Here is a 10,472-nt window from a genome sequence, read left to right on the forward strand (position 1 = left end):
TATTATATTTTTTTACTCAAACCCTTAAGGTTTGTTATTATCTTATACTCATACTCTTCAGGATCTTTATCTTCACATTTTCTTCAACCGTGTACCATGATCTCTTAGTATGGTTTACTAAATACCAACTCATAATCTTTGATCCTCATCTATTCTGTACAATTTAAGACTTGGAATGGATACACCAAACCTAATTAACTTACATAATAGCTCTAATACCAAATTGTGACACCCTCGATCTAAAACATCTAATTTATAAAAATTATCAAATTTTATTAATTTATGCGGAAAATACACTCACAATTTTCAACTTTTTACATCCCAGGTTAACTTATTTAAACACAATATAAATCTGTCTATTTTATATAAAATTAAGAATCAAAAATAGCATCCTCCTCCGGTACCACAACTGCTGAAACCTGCACCTAAAAAATATAAAATCTCCACTACATCAGAAACTAGGTCTGGTGATTTATTCTCCTATGTTTTATTACTTTGGTTCTCGTAATTCATACTTGTCCTCACAATTACTCCTCCAACTCATTTTATACTCTATGCATATCATAACTCTATCTCTCACACTCTATTCTGTCACATATATACTCAGACTAATGTACTCAATTACATCTCATCTTTGTTATTTCTTATCCACTATGTATATCTATATTTACTCTCATATATTTGATATATATCTCATCTATTATACATATCATCTAGCATATTTCATCTTGACTCGGTCTCATACGCTATGTGTATCTCATCTCATATTCAGTCTGTAACATCCCAATTTTCAAGAATGGATTTTAAAAGCTTATATATGTATCTTCAGGGGAACTCGACGAGTTGGAAGGCTCCAACTCGTCGTGTAGATTTTAATGGCCATGCACTTTTCAGGGTCTACTCGACGAGTTGGAAGGCCCCAACTCAACGAGTTGACGACTAATTATGAAACTCTAATTTTAACGGTTTTGCACCCTATTTAAAGACGTTATGACTCATTTGTGGCCTCCCTCATCGTCCCCTCGGTCGAGAAGAAACCCTAATTGTTTCCCTTTTGCATTTTGATTGTTTGTGAGCTTAAAGAGTGTTATTTGGTGCATATCTTGAAGAAGCATGAAATGATTAGTGCATAGCTGAAGGAAGAGGCTGTAGATCCAACATTTACATTGTGATAGCAACCATTTGGAGGTATAACGTCTTTTCCTTGACCTCTTGTTTCTTAGATCTTCTCCTATCGAAGTTTAGTGCCTTTTTAGCCCATTTTGGAACCATTTTTGGAGTTGAGCATAATTTCAAGTTGTGACTTCAGATCTAGAAACCTCTAGACCTCCTTGGGCCTAAAGGTTCAAGGTTTATCAATCTTTAGCCATCCTCCATTCCGTAAAAACCATATAAAGCTTCATATGAGTGTTTTAACCCGTTTGATGCCATGCATGGAAGTAAAGTTAGCAACTTTACTGATGGGTTTTGTATACTACAACATCCTATGGTGCACATACTACCCTAAATACCTTGGATCTATGTTTTCACTAATTATACATGCAAATGGTTTCCAAGGCATTAAACCTATAACTAGCATGCATTTGAAATAAACCATATAAGATACTAGTTAGAGTAACATACCCTTTATGTAGCTTGAAGTCTTTATGAATTTGGCCTTAAGAGCTTAACCCTAATAGTGTGGAAGCCTCAAATGAAGTCACAACATATCATGGATAAAGTATGAAACTTGAGAGAGAATTCATACACACCAAAACCATCCATATCCTCCAAGAATACATTAGTGGTGATTTTGGCTATGAAATAACATATTTATATGTAGGATTTCAAGGGTCATGGGTATAACCCAAATCCATACCCATGGGTGTTATGATCCATGGTTCATGTGGCCCAATCTTTATGTATCCATACATAAACTTGGTCCAACATGGATCATTAGCCCAACACATATAAATATAACTAATTACCATAATTAGTCCCCATAGATTTAATTACTCTCTTTTATCAAAAAATTAATTCTAAATTAATTCTTGATCAATACTAATTAAAACATATGATTTCATATTAATATATTAGCACTTATAATATATTAATAAATCATATATAACCTTCTCTCAAGAGTCTATCCTAACAAATTGTCCTGATGATATGCAACCCAAATGGACCATGCTACTCTCGGGTCGAGTACATACCAATAATAGTTATGGGATCAGACATCTAATCCAACATTCTCCCACTTGGATAAGTCTAAACTATTATTCCAAGTATGAGTTCAAAACCCGACTAGCAATCATAGCTCTTAAAAGTCGATGTCGAACTCTGACCTAGTCAATGATACGTCCATTTGATAAGGGATCATATATTCCTCCATTCTGGATATCATATGGACTGAGACATGGATTATAATCATTCTCTGTTTCCCGATTTCCGATTTATGACGATTGACTAATTGAACAAATCAAACCAGTCCAGGCCCGGCCGAGCACTTATGTTTGTCATGAATAAATCATCGAGGGGCCCATAGATATCGCTTTTATCACTCCAAGGGTAAAAGGAATGGATAAATTTCGGCTCATATGCATGTACTAACTACTTGTTGAATCATACACAAAGGCACGTTTTATAACATCAACTTACTGATGCATTTTCGTACAATCAATGTACAACCAACTCATTGTGAACAACTCATATCTCTAGGTTTGAAAAATATAAGATATTATCGTCTCATGATCACTCGTGATAAAATCCATGAAGTGAGTCAAATGAGCGTGGGTTTAATCCAATACTCGAATCTCATTCCAGGAGCACTAATGAATGTTGCAGCAACTTTTGCTATGTCTAAACACTTTAGAGATCTACAAGCCCAATTCTTGACAGTCTTGATTCATACCTACTTCCTAAGTATGATTAACTGTGGAGACTTTGAATAACCTAGTTATTCGGGAAGTCAAAACATGCAAAGTGAAACACAAGAGTAATCGAACCCAATATGGTCTCAGAACTTATGAATATAAATAATACCTTTTATTTATCACCATGTTGATTACACATTATTCATTGTATAATGTTTCGATTTATCAACCTAACACTTGAATTAAAACAATCGTCATGCCATGCTCCAAGCATGCACACTATGTTTGTCTAAATAATAGTTATGCCATACTCCAAGTATGCACACTAAGTTTGTCTACAATCCTTACTTTGTGAAATAGACCAATTGAACATGATTCCAATGATGCTCATTTCACAATCCCAAATCCTTACTACAAATGTAAGAATACAAGATTCTTTGTCATTTACTAAAATTTGTTAGATTCTAAACTTATATGCATTGATCCTCTTGTAATGACTATGCAGAAAAGTCACAAAGATTTGGCAACATACATTTACAAAGTATTCCAATGGAGAGCAATTCCATGGAAACAAAGTCTCACATTCAAAGTACATTCCTTTGAACATCCTTCTTGCATTAAGTTTTCTAATCTTACACATATTTGATGAATAACTTCCACCTATGGAAAAATTTCCACATTCCCATTTTGACTATCACTTCTGAACAAAAGTTGCCTCTTTTCAGAATATGTCAATATGGTCCTTCCAAAATTTAACACTATACTTCCAACTGTGCATGAGCAACCAATCTTTCGTAAACCTCAGATTGTCTTCGACAATTCCCTAATCATTTTAGTCATATCCAGTTCTATTCCTTTTTCCCTCTTAATGCCCTAGGCATTTGTAATATTTAGAACAGATAAGTATTATAGCACATGAATCGATCCTATATCTGAAGCATACAAGACACGATTCACGATGTCTCACATAAAGACATGATACTTGACCAGTATTTTGCTATAATATTTCTTATAATTTGCCATGTTCTCATAATTCGAATTATGAAAAGGCATGTCGTAATTATAATCGAATTTTAGAACGCAAATAATGTAATCATGACCAAATTTTATTAAAATCTCACAATCTAAGCTTTTAGATTTGAAATGAAGTATAATTTCCTCTCCCTTAATTATAGCAAAACAACTTTTCATACCCTGCAAAGTACATTTTGCAAATTGAAACTTTTGTTTTCTATAATTAACATTGCTAACTTGCAACATAATAATCATGCTCCCACTAACATGATAATTATTAGCATAACACCTATGCTCCCACTAGCTTTGGCATGTATCCAGAAATCAGCTGGACTTCTAGAAATCAATAATTTATTGACTTTCTTACCAAAGTTCAGATTTCTGATACGAGATGCTTTGATAAGACTTTATCCAAATCATACACCTTTCCTTAGATAGCTCACATGTGTGTCTAAACAATTTTTTAGAACTATAAAAAGGGATGTCGTAATCATAGTCTCAATCGTTTAGACCTTTGACATTTTTTACAAGTCCATGTTAGTGTGCCAGTTAACCACACACGCTTCACTAACGACTTTGAGAATGCAAATATCACAATTTCTATCAACTTAAAATCTATTTAGAAAAAGCGTTTCCTCACCATCATTTTCTTGAATCGGATAGAAACCTTATGAAACATAGATTTTATGGTGTATGTATTTCTATCCATGTGAATTTGTCATAACCACAAGAGGAGGTTTGTGACAAATCCAAACTCATATGGGCTGAACTTGTTCAATCTTATCTTCTTGCAACCTGGTAGGACAAGGGCCTACCATTGCTTCTAAGTAGTTATGCAAACAATTGAGAACTCATAGAATTCACATGCATAGTCAAATTTAACTAGAATGGGCACAGAAACAAGAATATGTCAACACGATGGCCTATAAACCTCAAGTCGTGTTCTAGTGATAAACAACAAGTTTTATTCTTGATTAGTTCTTGACACTTATCAAGATCTTTAAGACTCCCACTGACCTCTTGACATATAAGATTCTCTTGTCAAGAACCGTTCCTTGACAAAGCAAATATTCAAGAGTTAGTGAGGATTCTTATCAAGACAAACACTTCACACAATTGGCCTTAGTTGGTCTTTGTTTTATCCAAAACATCACAACTTACCAATTTCAAATGTACAAGAGTAAGAAAACATTTTACTCTACATTCGACAAGTGTTTTAAACCTTTCTTAAGGTTATGTCACTCGAGTTCAATCTTTGAGTATTACTCTAAGACTTATTTTTGGAATGAAGTATGATTTATCTTTTGATTTTAACCATTTCAACAATCCACGAATCCTCTTCTTAGCCAAACAAATGCACTGATATGTCCTTAGAGAATCAATTGTGATATGGTTTCATAATCACTAAGATATTCATAAAACATGATACTGAAGTACTCTCCCATCTTTTCAGATTGTAGAAACTTTTATCTTTCTACCTAATTTGATTCTTCTTATTCGTTCTGCCTTACATTGAAACTTTTCCAATGTTTCAGAATTACACTTAAACTTGTAAGTATAACCATATTCACTAAACTTTAGTAAATCATGACGAATAGCCTTATCGATGTTTGTGGTGGACCAGACCAGCATACAACCAAGTATACCCGATCCTATTGTCCTTCACTTGACTCACATGAACATGTGAACAAGGAATTAGTGTTAATTTCCCAAAGATGAAAATTCTCATTCATCATACAATACAAGTGGCATGATTCCAAGTTTGTATCCAACTGAAAATTGGGTGATGAGAATCTTTCCTTATTTGGTAAATTATGACACTACCACAAACGAAAGAATCAAATCCATTTTCCAATATTGCCATCAATGGAATCATATAAACAACAATTTTTCACAAATGTCATTGTAAGGATATTTAAAAATAAATAAAATTAAAACTTTTTCTTTTATTTTAAAACTTGCGGAAAAACTTATCCTTACAATGCAAATGCATACGAAAACCATGTTGTTATTTATTCCTAGGCAATCTATCCCAACTCTTAAGCAACAGCTCAAAATTCTGATCACCGAACCATGCGATTGAAATCCATCTTCACGATCAGAATCAACATATTTTTCATTTAAGCTTCCTCTCTTTTCTTTGATTCTTAAAACATCAAAATCCGACCAAGTCACATCATGTAATAAGAATCTCAAAATAGGAACTTAATAGAGTTAGATATTGGACTTTACCCGAAGTAGAGTCAAACCTTTTTATCTTTACCATCCTTATGATCTTTCAGGTAAATAAGGCAGCTTCGCAACCAATCCCCCTTTCTTTGGCAGTAGAAACATATGGACTCTTTGGGAATGGTACACGAGACTATCTCAGACTTAGCCTTTCTCTTTACCATATGGTCAACCGGGTTGACTATGGCTGATCCCTTTCCGTTGGGAAGAGAAGACTTTTCTGGACTTCCAATGTTTCCATTGTCAATGTCCATGAAAGTTTGGGAAGTAGATCTTCCAAACAAATTTGCCTTACCAGTGCCCTAAAACATTGCTGATTCAGCAGCAACAAGCAAATAGGTAAGATCAATAAGGGTCATGTCGTGATCTGTCATCAGAAAGTGACTGAAGACAACAACCAACTACCTCGAGACTTCGACACCCAACTCTCCCAACCAGTTAATATGTAACTTAATATCCAAGATGTGAGCACACGCAGACTTTTCTTGCTAATAGGGCTTGAGTGACATTGAACTTGTGGATTAGGGAGAATAATTGGAGGAGGTGGAGGAAGAGAAGTATGATTTCCATGATCCAATAGCAGGACATAATCTTCATTAGGAAAGCTTGTTCCAAGAGATTTGGGAAGATCATAGTTGTGTGAACCAGACATCTACAATGGGAGAAATTCAAGTCAGTTGATTTGAGTACTTAATATAAAACCCAATATGAAATATTAAGGCTAGGACCCAATACAATATTTTAAAACATGGAAGAGGGATGCCGTAATCCAAGCTACAAAATACTTGAAGGTAGGTAAACGACGACTTACCAATTTCCACCATGAAAAAGGAAAAAGAATTTTAGGTTTTAAATGGATTGAAACTCCTAGATCTTGTGAGATTCATTGAACTTTTCAATGGCATGTTTAAATCTCGATTGTGCCCTCTCAAGTTTTTGACTGGGATGCCGAGGATCACAAACAAGGTGTGAATAACCATGCAAATTAACTTGGTACCCTTAACTTTATCACCTAATCGATGTGTCGGTTAACCACACGCGCTCCACCGATCTATGATAAACATTAAGTTACCCTATGCCACACTTACTAGTCCATGTTAGTGTGCCGGTTAACCACACACGCTCCACTAATGACTTGGTAAAGGTACAAAGTGTAATTTCATGGGGTAGCACCAAATTCACATTTTCCTGAGTAACTAAGATTGGGAATTTATAAGTGTTTAGTTACATAGTATTTATCATTATACTTTTAATGAAAATTATAGTCCTTGTCCTACCCGTTCGGCTAACGACCGTCCACCAGTCAAAGAAGCGGTGGCTGAGAGTGGACATCCATTAAACTGCCATTTTATAGGTAGTAACCTTATACACCTCCCCCCCCTTATAGACCGGCTTCGTGAATGAGGCCTACTAACGGTAAGACTGACTTACTCTTATATATATATATATATATATATATATATATATATATATATATATATATATATATATATATATATATATACATATATATTAAACCTATAATATTATAATAGTATAGAGGTTGAATTTTAACTTTTAAAATTCTAAGGGTTTAACTTAGAATAAAAGTATTCATGGGGGAAACTTTACAAATTTCAAAACTTGAGGGCAAGTTTTGAAAAATTCAAAAACTTTTGGAATCCATAACATATGAGTTTAATATAGGTTTTAAAGACTTTAATGAAGAGACTCTTGAACATCCATAACTTCAGGACATGTTATGGAGTTCATAAAACTATTTATGAGAAAATGACTCTTCAAGTTATGTAACCTATGGCTTTAATGAAGATTTAACACAAAAAAACTTTTGGTTTTCCATAACTTGAGGACAAGTTATGGAATCCATTAAAGGCCATTTTAGATCATCTAATAAACAAACAAAAATGTCAAGAAAAACTATGATCTAGATTAAACTCATATGAACATGACAATTCAAATCAAACAATTTTCATGTAATTAGACTAACCATTAAACTAATACAAAACGTGAATCTATTGACAATTATCTTTTGAATTGGATTAGAATGATCATTACCACATCAAAAACAGGTTTATAAGTTCAAAAACAGCTTAGATTAGTGTTCCTAGTCCAATTCAAGCCTTAAAAGTCGAAAATATGCACTCTGGGCCTCATAATCGTCGAGTGTATGAACCTAATCGACGAGTAGGATTAATTTCTTCATGGACTCGGCGAGTCCATCAGTGGACACGACGAGTCCATAGTCTAGACAGCCAGAAAATTGATTTTTTCAGCATTTGCATCAAGTATAATTGAAAACCAAGCCTTTGCTCTAATACCACAAATGGGTTTTGTATACTACAACATCCTATGGTGCACATACAACCTTAAATACCTTTGAATATGTTTTCACTAATTATATATGCAAATGGTTTCCAAGGCATTAAACCTATAACTCGCATGCATTTGACATAAACCATATAAGATACTAGTTAGAGTAATATACCTTTTATGTAGCTTGAAGTCTTGATGTATTTGGCCTTAAGAGCTTAGCCCCAACAGTATGGAAGCCTCAAATGAAGTCACAACACATCATGGACAAAGGATAAAACTTGAGAGAGAATTCATACACACCAAAACTGTCCATATCCTCCAAGAATACATTAGTGGTGATTTTGGCTATGAAATAACTATTTATATGTAGGATTCCAAGGGTCATGGGTATAACCCAAATCCATACCCATGGGTGTTATGATCCATGGTTCATGTGGCCCAACTCTTTATGTATCCATACATAAACTTAGTCCAACATGGATCTTAAGCCCAACACATATAAATATAAGTAATTACCATAATTAGTCCCCATAGATTTAATTAGTCTCTTTTGATCACAAAATTAATTCCAAATTAATTCTTGATCAATACTAATTAAAACATATGATTTCATATTAATATATTAGAACTTATAATATATTAACAAATCATATATAACCTTCTCTAAAGAGTCTATCCTAACAAATTGTCCTGATGATATGCAACCCAAATGGACCATGCTACTCTCGGGTCAAGTACATACCAATAATAGTTATGGGCTTAGACATCTAATCCAACATTTACGTGGTATCCTAACCCTAGGGGACTAGATCTGTAGTTTGAGGCTTTGGATTCGACTGGAAAAGGACTGATTACGAAAAGGCTGAAAGAACTCGACGAGTTGCTTAGCCAACTCGACGAGTTGAGTCGGGTTTTCCCACTTTCTTGATTCTGAATAAACTCGACGAGTTGATGAGATAACTCGAAGAGTTAGTTAGGGTTTTTCCCCGGTTTTACGAGTTCTGAAGGAAATCAACGAGTTACTAGCTGCACTCGACGAGTTGGGTCAACATGAACTGTTGACCTTGACTGTTGACTTTGACTTTGACCATGGTTGACAAAGTTTGACTTCTGAGGGTATTTTGGTAATTTGGAATTTTAATGGAATTTGTCATATGGTGTTTACATGTAGTTGAGTTCGGAGCTGTGAGTTAGGATTCGATGTTATCGGTTCAGCACTACTTGTGAGGTGAAATTTCCTCACTGTACTAACAGGGTCGAATGCACCAATGTCGGCCCTTTTGGAATGTTATCCTGGTTATCGCATGATGATTCGCTTAGCGATCTGTTAGATCTGTACCCTGGTATATAGGATGGTGCTATGCTTAGTGATATGTTAGATTTTTATCCTGGTATATAGGATGATGATATGATTAGTGATATGTTAGATCTGTATGAATGTCTGTACGTGCTAGCTAGCGTTTTATATCTATATGTTGATTGTGTGTTTGCGGGTGGGTTGAGGCGGTCCTGCTTTGTGCTGAAGGATAACAGACCCAGGGTAGTCGAGATAGACTGAAGGCCCTGCGAGGCGGACCAGTCAACCGAAGGCCCGACGAGCGGTCTGGATAGGCTGTAGGCCCTGCGATGCGGTCCAGACGTGCCGAAGGCACGGGAGCGGTCCACATAGGCCGTAGGCCCTGCGAGGCGGTCCAGACAGGCTGATGGCTCAATATGCATGGTGTTATTTGTATATGTTCTAGTGTTTTTGTATTGGTGCTTTAGGGGAACTCACTAAGCGTGGTGCTTACGGTTTCAGTTTATTGTTTCAGGTGCTTCAGATGTTTTGGCAAGGTGAAGGCGTGACCGTACACATCCATGCATTTTTGGAACTCATGGTTTCTTGGAAACTCAGATAACGTTATTGTTTTGAAAAATAAGTGTAAATGATTCTGGTTTTAATAAAGGTTTTGGAAATAAAGGTTTTGTAAACACTTCTTTAATAAATGGGATGTTTTGAAAAGTTGCAATTTTGTTGAAATTTTTTGGAAGTTACAGAGTCTCGTATGGTTTATATGTATATCT

This window comes from Lactuca virosa, chromosome 9, assembly GCF_052849685.1.
Source record: "Lactuca virosa cultivar CGN04683 chromosome 9, Lactuca_virosa_CGN04683_v6, whole genome shotgun sequence".
Taxonomy (NCBI): domain Eukaryota; kingdom Viridiplantae; phylum Streptophyta; class Magnoliopsida; order Asterales; family Asteraceae; genus Lactuca; species Lactuca virosa.